Here is a 19,013-nt window from a genome sequence, read left to right as displayed (position 1 = left end):
ATATATGGTCCTTTTCTCTACTAAGGGATCCCATATCCCTTTTAGTGTATGCAAAAACCTCTGGTAGCTTTGCCAAAAGCATCAGGTTCTAGAGTTAGCCATGTTTATGTATGAAAAAGGCAGAAAATTGTGAGAAGAAAATTGTGGGTGTTAAGGAGATGGCTCAGTGGTAGGAATTTTGATTGGTTACCAAATGAACTAAGTTGTCTTTGAAGCTCTAGAGCCATCAGTCCAAGATGAAATAAATATTATTTGTTTGAAATAGACTTAACCACTTCCACAGGTTTGTATTTATATCTCTAAAATGTCTCAAACATGTAAGTTCATGTTCATTTTTAATAATTAGAACTATGTACTAGGAAAACTGTTATTAAAACAACTTGAAGCAAAGAGGATCTTCTAGCTTGTGTGGGAGGTTTGGAAAGTTAGGGCTCAGTAGTTCTTAATGTTTACCCATCCATCCTAAGGACTCTATCCAATATGCATGTGTGTGTGTGTGTGTGTGTGTGTGTGTGTGTGTGTGTGTGTGTGTATGTGTGTGTGTATGTATATATCTCTATCTATCTATCTATCTATCTATCTATCTATCTATCTATCTATCTATCTGCATATTCTTTATTTTCTATGATGCCGACTTTGATTTTTGTTCCATCATGTGATGGGAATTCATAGTATTGTTTTAAATTTCCATTTGCTGTTATACAAACAAGCTGAGCATTTTACTATCTAATTCATCTTGGTACATGAGGTGCATACTTGACTATTTCTCATTTGATTCCTTAAAATCTACAAATGTGTGGGTGTATTAGTCAGGGTTTTCTAGAGTCACAGAACTTATGGAGAGTCTCTATATAGTAAAAGAGTTTATTGATGCCTTACAGTCGGCAGCCCAATTCCCAACAATGGTTCAGTCGCAGCTGTGAGTGGAAGTCCAAGGATCTAGCAGTTACTCAGTCTCACACAGCAAGCAGGCGAAGAAGCAAGAGCAAGACTACCTTCTTCCAATGTCCTTATATTGTCTCCAGCAGAAGGTGTAGCCCAGATTAAAGGTGTGCTCCACCACACCTATAATCCCAGATGAAGGGTGTAGCCCAGATTAAAGGTGAGTTTTATCACACCTTTAATCCAGGATGACCTTGAACTGGGAGATTTAAACTTCTGGAATCCATAGCCACTATACTTTAAGATCTCCATACCAAGATCCAGATCAGAATCTTCTATCTCCAAGCCTCCAGATAAGGGTCACTGGTGAACCTTCCAATTCTGGATTGTAGTTCATTCCAAATATAGTCAAGTTGACAACCAGGAATAGCCACTACAATGGGGTTAAAAAGACCACAAGAAACAATCTAGATTTATTTTGATGGATAAGATTGCTCTTACATAGGGAAGAATACATTAGAAATTATTTAATGTCACTAGAATATGATAAAGGAAGGATTCTAAAAGTATACCCTATAAGCAACAGATGTATGCATAGATACAAGAACTCAGTCCTTCTCTGTCAGATGTACCACAAGAGGGTACTGTGGGACTCTGAAGGCAGACTGTCCTGTTCTGAACATCTATTGTAATTCTCCTTTTAAATTCTTGATTCCAATATGAAAGTGACATGTAGTATTTAGTTTCATATATCTCCTGTTTCTCATACTACTTTTCCACCTTAGGCACCATTTTACAATAGCAAAATATAATAGGGAAGATGGATAACAATAGTCAATTCATTCCTTCAAAAACATGGACAGGCATAGGCAAATAGTATTGGCACAAATGCAAGCAAATCATGTGCCTGAATCCTTGCTGACTAAGTTTGAAATAGCCAGTGACACATGGAAGGACTCAAGTCTCCAGCTGTATATATAAGAGAGGATGTCCTTGTGGGACATCAATGAGAGGAGAGACCGTTGGTCTTGTTAAGGCTAGATGCCCCAGTATAGGGGAAAGCCAGGACATGGAAGCAGGAGTGGTTGGGTTAGTGAGCAGGGGGAGGGGGATGGAATAGGGTGATTTTCAGAAGGGAAATGATGAAAGGGAATACAATTTGAAATATAAATAAAGAAAATATCTAATAATTAAAAAAAGAAAATAAAAGACCCAGTAAGCTGAATATAGTTAAATTATGTTGGCTGGCATAATACTCAGTGGAAATATAGAGATGCCAAACTTAAAGAAGTAGCAGCTAACTCTCAGAAAAACCTCAAACCCAGTCATCCATGAACCAGACCAGAATGTGATGTGTACCAAGTGTAAACTTGTGGTGGAGGATGTATATTGCCTGTCAGCTGTGGCTGACACTGCAATTTCTGAAAATGATTGTCATACATGTGACTATCTCAAAAACCTACAACCAGAATATTGAAGTGTTTAACTGTGTCAGTTTGTGAAAGATAATGATTGCTTCGCTTGATGACTGTTCATATGCCCACATAGAATAACATTCAGCATCAAGATACTTTTACCTGAGTATCAATGCTCTCCCATCAATTTGTTATTTGAAACTCTGTCCTATATTAATATGTCCTCATATATCTATATCTATATCATCTATATTGTGTGTATGTGTATGTATTTGTGTATATAAATGTATATAAATATATATGTATGTATGCACAGATATATATGCATGTACACACATATATGAATATATATATATATATATATATATATATGAGAGAGAGAGAGAGAGAGAGGGAGAAAGAGAGAGAGAGAGAGAGAGAGAATACTAGTGGGAGAAGGATCCATATATGCAAATATAGAAAATCCATAGAAAATCCATCATCTTTTGAAAAATATATCCTTGGACAACCTTTTGTTTGATCTTGCACTTTCTAGTAAATAACGCATCATCTATGCTTTGCAAATAAGCCCAATATTCATAGCAAGTCTAGGTAGTATTATCAATTAAATTTCTGGGGGTACACTAGGAAGGCTTTTAGACATTATTTACATCTCTTATCAAGGGCTCTTTTGTTAGTATTGATTTTATGTCATTTTTAGAAGAGATTTTCTTTTTTTATTACATTTTTTATTTAAATTTATATGTGAGTGCTTTGAGTTGATGAATGCCTTTTAATACATGCCTGCCATTTGTATTTAATGGGCAGATTTTTTTATTTTTTATTTTTTTAGGATCTCTCCTCTACTGTTAGAATCATGTTACAGGGGCTTGTCATCAAACCAGTGTTTTCTAGAAAACCAGTCAGTTTTCTTAACTGCTGAACCATCTGTTCTGCACCTTTCATGTATTTTTAAGTCATATCTGTTATATAATTTTCTGTAATATTTATATATGCAATAGTGTCTTTGAAATCCATTAGCTATTTTTTTCTCTGTATTTTACTTTTTTTCCCATTTTTTATTAGGTTTTTAGCTCATTTACATTTCCAATGCTATGCCGAAAGACCCCATACCCACCCACCCCCACTCCCCTACCCACCCACTCCCCTACCCACCCACTCCCCATTTTTGGCCCTGGCGTTCCCCTGTACTGGGTATATAAAGTTTGCGTGTCCAGTGGGCCTCTCTTTCCAGTGATGGCCGACTAGGCCATCTTTTGATACATATGCAGCTAGAGTCAAGAGCTCCGGGGTACTGGTTAGTTCATAATGTTGTTCCACCTATAGGGTTGCAGATCCCTTTAGCTCCTTGGGTACTTTCTCTAGCTCCTCCATTGGTAGCCCTGTGATCCATCCATTAGCTGACTGTGAGCATCCACTTCTGTGTTTGCTAGGCCCCGGCATAGTCTCACAAGAGACAGCTATATCTGGGTCCTTTCGATAAAATCTTGCTAGTGTATGCAATGGTGTCAGCGTTTGGATGCTGATTATGGGGTGGATTCCTGGATATGGCAGTCTCTACATGGTCCATCCTTTCATCTCAGCTCCAAACTTTGTCTCTGTAACTCCTTCCAAGGGTGTTTTGTTCCCACTTCTAAGGAGGGGCATAGTGTCCACACTTCAGTCTTCATTTTTCTTGAGTTTCATGTGTTTAGGAAATTGTATCTTATATCTTGGGTATCCTAGGTTTTGGGCTAATATCCACTTATCAGTGAGTACATATTGTGTGAGTTCCTTTGTGAATGTGTTACCTCACTCAGGATGATGCCCTCCAGTTCCATCCATTTGGCTAGGAATTTCATAAATTCATTCTTTTTAATAGCTGAGTAGTACTCCATTGTGTAGATGTACCACATTTTCTGTATCCATTCCTCTGTTGAGGGGCATCTAGGTTCTTTCCAGCTTCTGGCTCTTATAAATAAGGCTGCTATGAACATAGTGGAGCATGTGTCCTTCTTATCAGTTGGGGCATCTTCTGGATATCTGCCCAGGAGAGGTACTGCAGGATCCTCCGGTAGTACTATGTCCAATTTTCTGAGGAACCGCCAGACTGATTTGCAGAGGGGTTGTACAAGCCTGCAATCCCACTAACAATGGAGGAGTGTTCCTCTTTCTCCACATCCACTCCAGCATCTGCTGTCACCTGAATTTTTGATCTTAGCCATTCTGACTGGTGTGAGGTGGAATCTCAGGGTTGTTTTGATTTGAATTTCCCTGATGATTAAGGATGTTGAACATTTTTTTCAGGTGCTTCTCTGCCATTCGGTATTCCTCAGGTGAGAATTCTTTGTTCAGTTCTGAGCCCCATTTTTTAATGGAGTTATTTGATTTTCTGAAGTCCACCTTCTTGAGTTCTTTATATATGTTGGATATTAGTCCCCTATCTGATTTAGGATAGGTAAAGATCCTTTCCCAATCTGTTGGTGGTCTTTTTGTCTTATTGACGGTGTCTTTTGCCTTGCAGAAACTTTGGAGTTTCATTAGGTCCCATTTGTCAATTCTCAATCTTACAGCACAAGCCATTGCTGTTCTGTTCAGGAATTTTTCCCCTGTGCCCATATCTTCAAGGCTTTTCCCCACTTTCTCCTCTATAAGTTTCAGTGTCTCTGGTTTTATGTGAAGTTCCTTGATCCACTTAGATTTGACCTTAGTACAAGGAGATAAGTATGGATCGATTCGCATTCTTCTACATGATAACAACCAGTTGTGCCAGCACCATTTGTTGAAAATGCTGTCTTTCTTCCACTGGATGGTTTTAGCTCCCTTGTCGAAGATCAAGTGACCATAGGTGTGTGGGTTCATTTCTGGGTCTTCAATTCTGTTCCATTGGTCTACTTGTCTGTCTCTATACCAGTACCATGCAGTTTTTATCACAATTGCTCTGTAGTAAAGCTTTAGGTCAGGCATGGTGATTCCACCAGAGGTTCTTTTATCCTTGAGAAGAGTTTTTGCTATCCTAGGTTTTTTGTTATTCCAGGTGAATTTGCAAATTTCTCCTTCTAATTCGTTGAAGAATTGAGTTGGAATTTTGATGTGGATTGCATTGAATCTGTAGATTGCTTTTGGCAAGATAGCCATTTTTACAATGTTGATCCTGCCAATCCATGAGCATGGGAGATCTTTCCATCTTCTGAGATCTTCTTTAATTTCTTTCTTCAGAGACTTGAAATTTTTGTTTAATATTTTTCCAAATGATTTCTGGTGGAAAGTTATTATATTCCTAAAAAATTAAATAACATGTCCAACCTGGTGTTAATCCTCCAAAATATCACCTGATTCTGAATGAATACATGGTCATATGAGCCTCCATTAAGACAACCTTTCTGTACTTCAATTGGTATTCCTCAACAGAAACAAGTAAATGATACATGGGTTGATATTTGATATCCTTTATATGTGTTAACTGCATTCATACTTTATAAAACTAAAATGTTTATGACATAAGCTTGAGGGAGATTGGTTAATAAGGGAGGAGTTTGAAGGGTGAGAGACGGGGTTAGAAATTATGTAAATAAATAGGTCATGTGTGAATTTCTAATAAAGTAAGTGAAAACTATCCAAAAACCTTCAAGAAACTATCAACACACAGTTCGGTATACATTGTAAAATAACATCCTAAGATTTATTTATTGGTCCATTAAAAGAGATTTCACAGCATATGCATTCTCCACTAAATACATACTCCTAAGGATCCTACTTTCTATTTCAAGACTAGAGATATATGAATCCTATAATTCAAATTCAAAATTAGTTACTTTGTACTAATTATGTTATATCTTGACCATACAGTTTAAATGTAAGGTTTGTTGCACCATGAATTGGATTATATGATTATTTTACTATATAATTCAGTGTTCTAGATGAGGTAGATTCCTTAGTCTATGATCTGTATACTGTGAATGGACTTGTGTTTACAATGCTTGACTGCCATGGACCACACCAGTTGGGTATGGGGGTTCCCTGGAATGAGGGTCCTTGAAGCTAGGTGGGTAAGGATTCGGTGGTGACAAACAGAAACAAACACAGAGGCAGTTTGAATCTGAGTGTATTTTTTGAAGCTCTCAAGCATGGGATTTTAAAGACTAAGAAACCAAACATTACATCTGTTAGAAACTATATCCAATGAAATAATCATAGATAGCAACAAAAATCATTTGGCAAAATATGACCCATCCAGCAGGTCTAGTTATTTGAGGGTCTCGAGGGGACCTTCACCTAAGAACCAAATGTGGGGACGGGTAGAGAGAGACAAGAACCTTGTGTAATGAATGACACACAGAAGCAGTCTGAGTAACATCAAGGTCCCTATGTATTGAGCAAGGCCCAAGGCTTAAATGCACAAGCAAAAGGGGAAGTGCCTTTCAGCAGGAGGGGTGGGGCAGTATAATTGCACGAGCAAAAGGGGAAGTACTTATTAGCAGGAGGGGTGGGGCAGTATAATTGCACAAGCAAAAGGGGAAGTACTTATCAGCAGGAGGGGTGGGGCAATAGAAATTTTTCTTTTGGCAGCTACAAGGGGAAGCAGGAACTTGGTGGTATCAGGTTGTGGTCAGGACATCTGGCACTGACTTAGGGCTGGAACATTCTGTGGTTGTTCTCAGGATGGTGTGTCAGTGGCCCACTTTTGACCCCCTTTTCTTCTCGGGGGAGAGGCCCAATTCAGAGATCAGGACAATAGTGTTGTCTTAAAGCTCCCAACATCTCCCTCATTTTAATATTTTTACAAAGGCATATTGTATAATAAATTTGTAGCCACGTTTTTAACGACCACCTAAATGTCTGTTTGCTCACTGGGTGATTCTCTAAAACCAGGAAGGACACAAGGACAAGTCATCTATGAGGCTTGAATTAATAGTTCCAGTCTGTTGGGTTTAACCTGGGCTAGCTAAGTGATTTAGGAATGAAGCAAGCTCCGTGGGTAGAGGTAGAGGTCTGATCCCCACTGTGCAATGTTAGGGGCCAAGTACAGGATTGACTCTCATGGCCACAGATTTTTACCCAGAGTAACCCTGATACTGCTCCCATGCCATTTTTCATGTGGGAAGGACCCTAGGGCACTCAACCTTCATGCAATCAGACATGCCTCTCAGAGACTGTCTAACAGCTTCCAGACTAATATCTGTGTAGTACTTAGTCTCACAACTCTCAAGGGTGATGTCTTCAGTTTCCAATTTTTCGATGTGTCTAGCCTGGGATGACTGTTTAATTTCCAATATGGCAAGAATGTATATTACCACGTCGGAAGCATAGACTACGGCAATCTATAAATGATTCATTGCATGAGACTGATGGCCAAATTTTGGGGGAGGGGAATGATCTTACTTAAGCATTTTATGGAAATTGAGTCTCTTTCTCTGAGACAAGGGTGATGAAGCAGTATCCACGTCTGACTCTTTTCCAGTAACCTGCTGGTTATCGCCAACGTCCAGTCAATGGTAATGAACTGAAACAAATGCCCTTGAAAGAGATGAATCAATTTGAGATTTAACAAATTGGGTCAATTTCTGAAATGCCCAAGAACAGAAGGAAATGAATAATAGGAGTCCCAATAGGGGCCCCAAAATGGAGGGCAACAAGGTTGAAAGCCAGGGGGAGGTTGAAAACCAATTTTGATACCATGACTCTTGTTGTTCTCTCTCTCTTTTTCTTTTTTCTAAATTGGCAGTAACCTTGGCAATGCTATCTTTAACTAATCCAGTTTTATCAATATATAAGCAGCATTCTTCATTAAGTGCAGCGCAGTAGCCTCCTTGTTGTAGAAAGAGCAAATATAATCCACTTCTATTTTGAAGGGCAACTTCTGAAAGGGAGACCAAGGAATCAGTAAGATAGTCTAGGCCCCTTTTTATATTCTCTATATCTTGGCTAATAGCCTCATTGGGCAGATGGTAATTGCATGCATTTTGCTGAGAGGACAGAAGGGCTGTGATTCCTGTCCTGGTCCCAGCAGCACCCAGGCCAAGAGGGACCTCAAGAGTAACCACCGAGATAGGCTCTCTTTTGTGGGGAGATGTCAAGGAGGCACCTCGATCCCAAAACTTTAGTAAGTCATCTGACTCATGAATACTAAAATTTGGAAAAAGCTGGACCAAGACACAATAATCTCTATTACTTATAAAATCTTGTATAATAATGTATCATGTAAGGCCCGTGGAACATGCCAAAAAGGTATCATTTGGGGCAAGAAGATAAGAAACCCCATTTTTTATTTACTCTAAAGGTGTTATTGCAAACCTCTAGCAAGGGCCGTGGCAGAAGCATGCCTGGGCCCAACACACAACTTCCTATACCAGAGAGTTCTGTCAAGGTAAGCTGAACTGACTTGAAGAGGAGCTGGTTGGCATCTGAAAAAAAGGTAAAATTTCCAAATAAGGCTATGCCCTTATAAAAGGGCGGGGAAGCAGAAAAACACATCCAACAATCTTCAAATTCCGAAGCATTATCTCTTTGTGTCTTATCCAACAAGGCTAAAGCAGAAGCATTCAATATAGACCACAGTAAGTCAGTGGAAGAGGGGAGCCCTGCAGGGAGAGTGGGCTGAAATAGGATCGTAGCACGCCCTGGAGCAGGAACAGGGGGCAGGTACCTGGAAGTCTGGGATTGTTTTGGGATATAGGGTGGTGTAACTGGGGATTAGGTCCTATGGATGCTTTATGATTGTTAGGGATGGTTTTAAAAAGATGAACCTTAAAGGCCAGGCCATTATCATAGATATCTTGATACAATCTTAGGCCCCAGGCAAGAGGGTGAGAACTTTTCCAAGCCTCTAAGTTCTTCCCTATAGATTCACAGGAAGACCTTTAACCACAAAGGGTTGGACAGTTCCAGTATTGTTTTCTTTGTCTGACCATGTTAGCAGTTTGGAGCTTTGTAAAGTGTCCTGTGTTTGACCTATGCCTTTTAAATGAGTGGTAGTGGGCTGTAAGGGCCAGGCTGCAGGCCAATGTGTTGAGAAAATTACTGTTGAATCTGCCCCGGTATCCAGGAGCCCTTGAAACTGTTTGCCTTATAGAAACAATGTCAGCATGGGCTGTGAATCAGTTATTTTCTGTGCCCAGTAGACTTCTGAGGAAGGAAGGTCCTCGATCCTCTTTCATATAAGGGAAATGGCCGAATTGTGGGAGTGGTAGGGCTTGGGCTATGAGCTCTTCAGCCCTAAGGGTAAGTGGTCCCTGCGTGGAGGTGACTAAGATTTTTATCTCCCCATGGTAGTCAGTGTCAACCACTGTAGGAGTCACTGTTAGGCCTTGTAAAAGTCTGGACACTTGGCTGATGACAAGAAAAACATCTTTTGGGGAAGGGGCACAAATTCACCTGTTTTGATGACCACTGTTCCCTCCTCAGGAGTTATAATCCTGGTAGTGGAGGAACACAGGTCCAATCCTTCCTTCCCTGCCATGGCACTGCACAATCTCCTGTGGGGGTTAGGGGGTTGTCTGCAGTTGTCATCAGGGGAGACGGGCCTCCTGGACCGCAGGAATTGGGTGGCCATTGATGTCAGTCTTAGATCGGCAATCTCATGCCCAATGGCAGCCTCTCTTGCACTTAGGGCAAAGATGGGGGGGATTTTAGTTGAGTAGTAGGCATGGTTGAGACTAGGATGTTCTGTCTTTGTGTAGGGCATCCTCTAGCAAAATGTCCAGGTTGGTTGCATCTATAGCAAGTTTTTTTCTCCTTTATTTAGTTGTAAGGCAGCCCCAATAGCCAGGTTGATGGACTTAGACACTTGTTGGGAAAACACATCTACCTCATTACAAATCTTGATCATACCATTTATATCTAAACTCTTGGTTTTACCTCTCAGGACAGCCCTACATGCCGAATTGGCATTTTCAAGAGCAAGTTGTCGGACTAACAGACCCTCACTTTACTCAGGTCCCAAAATTCTCTCAGCTGCTTCCTGTAATCTGGCAATAAACTGTGCATAGGACTCTTGGGGCCCTTGTATAATCTTGGTTAGGGGCATAGTTAGCACCCCTGTAGCAGGGACAGTGCACCAAGCTCCCAGGCCTGCCTGTGCCATCTGGGCTAGGACACCAGGGGAGAGCCCTAATTGTTTTATGTCTGCAGCAAAATTGCCTTTACAGCAGATTTTATCAGCAGTCCAGGATGCTGTCTTCCTAGTAGGATTCTTTCTATTATTTGCAGCCAAATTTTCTCCTCTGACCACAAACTCTGACTTCCAAGTTAAATATTGGCCTCTAGTGAGGACAGAATGAACAACTTTATTCCATTCATTGGGTATCAAGTAGCCTTCTCCTCCTAAACCTTCTAATACAGATACTGTGAACAGGGCATCAATAATCGATGATGGCCGAGACTGATGATCTGCCGGTGGCAATAGGGAGTTTTCTAAAAAAATCTTCAGAAAGGGCTAGGAGTTGAGCGCCTTCTCTGCCCTCTTCTGCCAGTTTAAGGAGAACTCTGACAATTCCCCAATAGCTAAAAAAGGACTCAGGGGCATCTTCTCCTAGTTTTATCAAAGCATTGATATCTTTGCCTACTTTATTCCAAGTTAAAGGGTGTATTTCAGGACCATTCAATACCAGCCATGGACATCCTTGTCCACAAAACAACAACAACAAAAAATTATTAAATCATTTTTCTTAACTTTTATCCCTCTCTCCTTTAGAGACCCCTTCTGCAACACTCAAGCAAAGTGGCGGGGAACTGTCTCACTGTCTGCACGGTACCTCTTGAATCCGTTGTCCAGAGGGTGGTCGTACCTCGTGCCCCACGTCTGGCCCCACTTGACCCATTCAGCAGGTCCAGTTATTCGAGGGTCTTGAGGGGACCTTCACCTAAGAACCAAATTCGGGGGGGGGGGATAGAGAGAGACGAGAACCTTGTGTAATGAACGACACAAGGAAGCAGTCTGAGTAACATCAAGGTCCCAATGTATTGAGCAAGGCCCAAGGTTTAAATGCACAAGCAAAAGAGGAAGTGCCTTTCAGCAGGAGGGGTGGGGCAGTATAATTGCACAAGCAAAATGGGAAGTATAGGTACTTATCAGCGGGAGGGGTGGGGCAATAGAAATTTTTCTTTTGGCAGCTACAAGGAGAAGCAGGAACTTGGTGGTATCAGGGTGTGGTCAGGACTTCTGGCACTAACTTAGGGCTGGAACATTCTGTGGTTGTTCTCAGGATGGTGTGTCAGTGGCCCACTTTTGACCCCCTTTTCTTCTCTGGGGAAAGGCCCAATTCAGAGATCAGGACAATAGTATTGTCTTAATAGCTCCCAACAAAAATGAAGCACAAAAACTATCCAAGCATTATAACTCTGAATCTATGTATTTAGTGATTCACAAATAGAACAGGTAACATCATTATAAATTATCAAAATATAACAATTCTAAAAGGATGAACTCAGTAGGGGCTGTTGTCCAAGACTAGTGGCATATTTCCAGGAGCAGGTTAATAAATCTTTAACAGTCAGTGCTCTTATCTGCTGAACTAACTTCTCAGTTCCATGGTCAATTATTATTTAACATCTAGTGCCTGATTTTTTTATAAATCTTCAATGTATAAATTTAAATTATTTAAATTCTTTCTAATTAAGGCTTTATTTCCCATATACCACCAAAATCCACCTCTGATGACATGTATGTAGCCATATGAAATTTTATTGTTGGGAAATTTTTTATCATAATAGTTTTGTAAATAATTTAGAAAGAAAAGTGTTGGTTTCCCCAGGGATAAGGTCATGTTAGTGGCCCCATCTCTAGGGATGGTTTCTTACCCATTAGTCTCACTTAAGATCTTGGCCTAGGCTTCCAGGAACATGAAAATAAGCAAAGGAATAAGAGAAAACAAAGCAGATAGATTGCCATGAGAACTCAATATTTTTTCTCCAGCGAAGAGTTCCTGCACTGGTTCCAGGTGGCCTCCCCCATTTGAAGTTATTTGCCTTAGTCTGTGGAACTTGTCACACAAATCCTACTGGAGGTGGTGTGGCACTTGTCTCTGCACATAAATAAACAATAAATGATTAGGGCATAATCTGTAGGACCATATGGGCTATTCAGTCTAAAATTATTGGTGCTCTCGGATATTAATGATACGGTTTATCTCAAAAAGTTTGTGATCTGCAGAGGAATATATGTGAACATTCTGTCATACCCCTAAATGCTTGTGCAGACACTACATCTTCATGCATATATTATCAAATACATGCATGTCTCCCTCTGCACATACAATATGGAATAAGTCTCACCAAATTTTAAGGCTAGAATCTAATAATGCAGGCTTGAATTGTCAGATCATTCCCATCTATACAAGGTTGGCTTTAAACTCACATACATCTACCTAAGTCTGTCCATACTTTGCTATGATTAAAGAAATGCACCCCTAAGTCTGGTTAACGTCTCATTTTTGTAAACTATATTCTGTTCCATCTATGTATACTTTAAACATAGAATGGTAAGAGTGTATCTTTGTTGTTACTTATTGAATATAAAGTATGTGTCAAATTTCAACACCCCACTCTCATCAATAGACAGATCATGGAAAAAGAAACTAAACAGAGACACAGTTAAACTAACAGAAGTTATAAACCCAATGGGTTTAACAAATATCTATAAAACATTTCATCCTAAAACAGAAATCATTTATAGTTGTAGACTTTAGATATTATCTGGTGGCCTTTTGCAAAGTCTATTTGATTCCTTTAGATTCTCCCTTCTAGCCTTCTGAGAGTGAACAAATATAGGGTCAGAACTGATGGTTAGTTGAGCTACAATAGAAACAAATGAGCAAACTGTAGCAGCAAGGCAAGCATTGCATTACTGAGAAAACATCAGAGGAAGAAGTTTTGTGACTCTTAGAATGATGCATCCATAGGAATAGCTGATAACATTTAGGGTATGATGATATAGAGATAGATACCAAGCTGAAAGTGTCAGGGAGAGATAAAGCAAAGGAGAAAATTAAAGAGTTGGTGTTTTTCCATTTATGGTGAGTACAGCGTTAATCAAGTCTGAGTAATTTCATAATAGCTTTGCAAAACAGAGAACATTAAAAATAATTTATGACTCCAAATATATTGTTTTAGTCTGCTAACAATCTACTTGCTTTAAAGAGTCCAGTTTAAAATATTAATTATCCATAGTGCTATCAGTGCTGAAACTTGATTTCACAACTTGTTTTGAAATCTGTCCCTGCTACCTGAATGAAGTTAGCATATGAAATTAAACTGACTATTCATCATAAGAATAGAGGGATTTATACAGCTGATCAATATAGAAAAGGATTATTGCAAGCAACTCATATTCTTCTGATATTTCATCTAAAAAATACAACCCTTGAAAAGTTAAATATCAGAAAAAATAATTTGAAAAGTTCTGTTCTTAGAATGAGACTGTGTTGTCTACCAATGAAATAATAAAACAATTAAGTTAAACATATTGAACTTACAAGTTTGTTCATATGTCAGATATGGTTTTATTTATCTTATTCAGTTGTTAAATTTTCATTGATAACTATTGTTTATTCAAGAACTATAGAAGAATTCTTCATAATCTGTTTTCGTATTCAGGATAGCATTTTCACATCATTTTGTGAATACTATTGTAGCTTTCTTAGAGGGATTACACTGCCTTCTTTACAAAATTTTGCAGCAGTTACTGCTGAAACATTTATATACATATTAATTTTGGGGTTATAGTTCAAGCTATGCATGTGTTGTATTTATCCCTGTGTTGTTCTTGTAATATATGCCATAGATTTCTGTTAAAATCTCACTGTGCTGCCCATTGTGATCCAAAATTTATCAGTAAAGCTATGCTTCCCCTCAGCATCATAAGAATCTCCCAAATGCAGATGCAGTCCACTACACCCAGCTGATGGTCTTGTAAAACAACCTGCTTCCTGACATTTGTATTTTATTTTACATTGCTTTTCTATAAAAGTCTATTGAAAATTTATGTTTTCTTATTTCGTACTGGTTTGTTAAAATTATGATTAGAGGTAAACATATTTTTTCTAACTCACGATTTTTTTGTGTAAATGATTATGCCCTTTTCAATTTTGAAAACTATCTATCAAAAGCCAAACATATTTAAAAAACAGGAATGCCTAGTACTTATTTTGCCTAATGACTACACTAATGATGCCTTCCAAGATAATGCCCAAAGGATATGGCAACTATTGATGTCCTTGGATTATTTTAAATTTCAGGTATAATGTGGCTTTTAGAACCTGCATTTGTAGTATTTCCAACTAAGATTATGAAATTTCATTTTGTAACTCATACCTGAATGTTTTTGTCCTGATCAAAAAGGTAGATAGGAATTCATATTTTTCCTCTGTATATTTTGATGAACATATAGAACATGCATGTTAGAAACCTTTCTTTCAAAAATACAAAAATGTCCTAAATTATTTCTCTATCATTATGACTCAGAGATATTCAATGTTAAATAAGTAGATTTAGACTATGGCTTGTGAAGAACATTTCTATTTACATTTTAAGCACCCTTATATAGGTCATTATAATAGACATAAATATATTATATAATCATGCAGATCATCATGGAATTTGGGGAAAAGGAAAAGGCAGATGAGAAAGAATCAGCAGACAGCTTCACTTGGTAGCCCAGAGTCAAATAATGAGAATGCAAACAGAAATGGATTTTTTCTTGTAGATCGTCAGGATCTATGATAAAATAATGAGGTACATGATCAGCCCTCAAGCAGCACTGGCTGATTTTGTCTGTTATCAATTGGAGGCAGAGCTGAGAACAATTTTTTTCCTGTTTTTTTCCCTTTCTATCTCCTTGCTTCTACTGTAACACCCAGGGGGAAACTAGAGGTACATGAATCAGCATGTCTGATGGAGATCTCCATGGTGACTGCAGGCACTTCCTAGGTTTGAGATCTCTTCTCTCATTGGCTCTTATCATTCTCTATTTGAATATACGTACTTCTGATTGGAGAATCAGAAGCAACTAGAGAAAATAAAATTCTCTGCAGCCAGGATTTTCATCAGTCAGGCTCCTGGCTAAAGTTCAGCTTTCAGCTGCATTTAGCCAAAGCCTGACTGTAAGCTGCTCCAGACAAGGATGGTTGCTTCTGAAACCAGGAGATAGAGGCAACAGAACCCCAGCATAATCAGGTGTATGGTAGGATTCCCTGCACTCCTGTGCTGAGTCACCTGTACCTGTTTACTATGAAGGAAATGTAATTAAGCCTCTAAGTTGTTTTCCTCGGTTTAAGATGTGTCATAGCTTCGTCAGCCTTAAGGAAAAGGATGATGATTCATTTTGCGCATCACTTTCTGGCAGGTATCAGGGATATGCCGTTCCTTTCTCTCCCTTGTGGAAGACACTGTGCTGAATTGCTCTGGCAGGGTCTGTTTTTAAGTGGCACCATGATATGCTCTGAGAGCTTCAAGATGTAACATTTGAAGACACTAGAATATCTCTCACCCAAGGACCACTTGGGCAGATAAGTATAATACTTGTGATCTTACTTCCTATTATCCTGCTGCTATCAGAGGTCTTAGAGATTCAATTTTTTCTTTTAATGAACTAATTAATTTTAAACTCCAGATTTTATTCCCCTTTTCCACCCTCTCACTAATCCACATCCCATACCTTCTCTCCTCCTTCCCCACCCCGTCTCCATAAGGATGTCCCCATCCACCACCCCAAAAATACCAGACCTCTGAAATCCCTGGGGCCTCCAGTCTCTTGAGGGTTAGGTCCAGCTTCTCTGACTAAACCCAGACCCAGCAGTCCTGTACTGTATATGTGTTGGGGGCCTCATATCAGCTGGTGGCATGCTGCCTGGTTCTTGGTCCAGTATCTGAGAGATCTTCAGGATCTAGGTTAATTGAAACTGCTGTTCCTCCTACAGGATCACCCTCTTCCTCAACTTCTTCCACCTTCCCCCTAACTCAACCACAGGAGTCAGCAGCTTCTGTCCATTGGTTGGGTACAAATATCTGCATATGACTCTTTCAGCTGCTGTTGGGTGTTTCAAAGGGCAGTCATGATATGTCCCTTTTTGTGAGCACTCCATTGCCTCTGTAATAGTGTTAGGTCTTAGAGCCCCCTCTTGAGCTGGATCCCACTTTGAGCCTATCACTGGATCTTCTTTTCATCAAGCTCCTCTCCACTCCCATCCGTGTAGTTCTTTCACACAGGTACAATTATGGGTCAGAATTTGTGACTGTGGGATGGCAATCCCATCCCTCACGTGATGCCCTATCTTTCTGCTGGAGATAGGCTCTACAAGTTTCCTCTCCCCACAATAGGGCATTTCATCTAAGGTCCCTCTCCTTGAGTCCTGAGAGTGTCTTGTCTCCTAGGTCTCTGGTACATTCTGTAGGGTTCCCCAACTTCCTACCTCCCGAGGTTGATTGTTTCGATTCTTTCTGCTTGCCCACAGGGATTTCAGTCCTTTTCACCCATCCACTACCTGTTCATGTTCCCCTCTCCTCCCCTCTTTCCCTTTCCCCACCCCATGTCCCTCCCTCCCCTCTTGTGGTTGCTTTCTTCTCCCTCCCAAGTATGACTGAGGCATCCTCACTTGGACCCTTCAGCTTGTTGACCTTTTTTTAGTTCTGTAGTCTGTATCTTGGATTTTCAGCACTATTTTTTTTTGCTAATATCACTTATTAGTAAGTATATACTATGCATGTCCTTTTGGGTCTGAGTTACATCACTCAGGTTGATATTTACTAGTTCCATCCATTTGCCTGCAAAACTGAGGATATCATCATTCTTAATGGCTCAGTAGTATTCCATTGTGTAAATGAACCACATATTCTGTATCCATTCTTCTGTTGTGGGACTTCTGGGTTGTTTCTAGCTTCTGGCTATCACAAAGAAGGCCACTGTGAACATAGTGGAACATGTGTCCCTGTGGCACAGTGTGGCATCTTTTGGGTATATTCCCAAGAATGGTATTGCTGGGTCTTCAAGTAGTCCTATTTCCAATTTTTAGAGGAACCTCCAGATTGATTTCCTGAGTGGTTTGAAATTAAGGTTTAAATTGTCACTTTAGTAAATAATAATTCTTATATATTGAGCTCCCATTCATGTCTGCTCATTTGTTTTTAGATCAGGCATGAGAATATTAAAATTCAACTGTGTCTTTAAATTATACAGCTCTGAGTTGAAAGCTATCCTGGCAGCTATGAGCCAAGAAATATCACAAAATCATACTACACAACAAATCTCACTCATATCAGGCATCTATTGGAAAGAAAAACACAGCAGGGTCACTGCCTCTGTTCTGGTGAGAAGCAGCAGTGAATAAAACCAAAGACACTTTTTTATAGTATTTCTTAGGTGTCAGCATTTTCCATTGTGGAGCTTTCCAGTGTGGGAATTGATGAAATGTACCCAAAGACTGGTGGAATTTCAAGTCTTGAGCCTTGTGCTTTTTACTGTATAGGTCAGAGGCCCAGTTCAGATATTCCTGCAGCTAGAAGATTCTGTAGGGGCAGTTGCTGGTCCGCACTGGAGGAGGTTGACCACTCTGTGCCTCAAGGGGCTTAAATTCTACCAGTTTTGTTTCAGGAAGTAATGTAACATTATTATTACACTACTTTCTCCTAAATTTGGCCATCACAACACTTGGTTTGAACTTGACCAATATTGTTAGTGTATAATTGGGAGTTGCCAGCCTCTGGCTACATGGCTAGAGGCCAATAATCATATGATAGTGACTGATTAAAAGTCTGAGTAGAAATCTTTTGGGTGTGTTATTTAAGAAATCTAGATGACAAGTTTATAAGACAAAGTTTGATTAATGGGATTAAGGAGAAAACGGGAGTTAAAGGGGATATTATCAAATTCCATATTGAACTGCTTAATGATGGACTTAGCAGAGTCATTGGGCTGTTTCTTTCATTTACAGGGGTAACACTGGACTTGTGAGATATATTTTTTTCTGTATTTGACTGGTTGACATAGAAGTCACATTTCTCCCTGAGGAAGATACAAAGACCACCTCTCTCCTCTGTTAGTAAATCTAATTCTTATTGACTTTTCTATTTGACTTTATATAATAAGGATACTCTTTGTATCACTGATCTTGGATGACCTTAGATAAATCTGATGGTAAATATCTAGAGAAATATTCAGTCCCATAGCTCCAGTGGTGACAGGAGTGATTATACCCATGATTTCAAGAAAGGGTTGTATCCGACAGCTCAGTTGACAAAGTTGTAATATTATAAAATCTGTGATGGAAATCAGCAAGGTTTCTTTGCCAGGTACTATTTCTGGCTTTGGAAAAAAAGAGTATCAGAGCCCAAGTCCCAGACAACCAAGTGGGTAAACAGAGGTAAACCTAAATTTTGCAGAGGATTGAGGCATTTTGTGTGTTTGAACATAAGGGCTGGGTAGCAGTGCTCAGAATCAAAGTATTAGAGTCTGAGAAATCCAATGTACCCATGAAATCTTTTCCCTGAGTTATAATGTATTAGTATACTGAAGAGAGATATGGTAGAGATCGGGAATGGTAGTGGTATTTGGCTCATAGCAGTAAATAAGAGGTCAGGTGAAAGTATCTAGGACTTCAGTAGGTGAGGCCATGAATGATGGCCATGTGTTTGACCCAAGAGGGACAAACAACCAGCATTCTTCAAAGAATTCAGACACAATGTTATTCCAAAGCTGATATGCGATTATGAAAGCCAAGATTATTCTAATCGTATATGTATGAGCAA

General features: G+C 39.4%; 1 long non-coding RNA gene and 1 other non-coding gene across 2 annotated transcripts in view; both read left to right on the top strand.

The window, feature by feature from the left end:
* The window catches only part of A230057D06Rik (RIKEN cDNA A230057D06 gene), a 221,725-nt gene that overhangs the window by 121,678 nt on the left and 81,034 nt on the right, over positions 1–19,013 (top strand). The gene's annotated exons all lie outside the window — the stretch shown is intronic.
* On the top strand, positions 15,316–15,378 carry Mir344b (microRNA 344b). The gene has a single exon (NR_037285.1). It is a non-coding gene; the product is annotated as a microRNA 344b (primary transcript).

The sequence above is a fragment of the Mus musculus genome, chromosome 7 (genome assembly GCF_000001635.26).
Source record: "Mus musculus strain C57BL/6J chromosome 7, GRCm38.p6 C57BL/6J".
Classification (NCBI taxonomy): Eukaryota; Metazoa; Chordata; class Mammalia; order Rodentia; family Muridae; genus Mus; species Mus musculus.
Note: the sequence above shows the minus strand (reverse complement) of the source record. Positions and strands in the feature narration are given on the sequence as shown.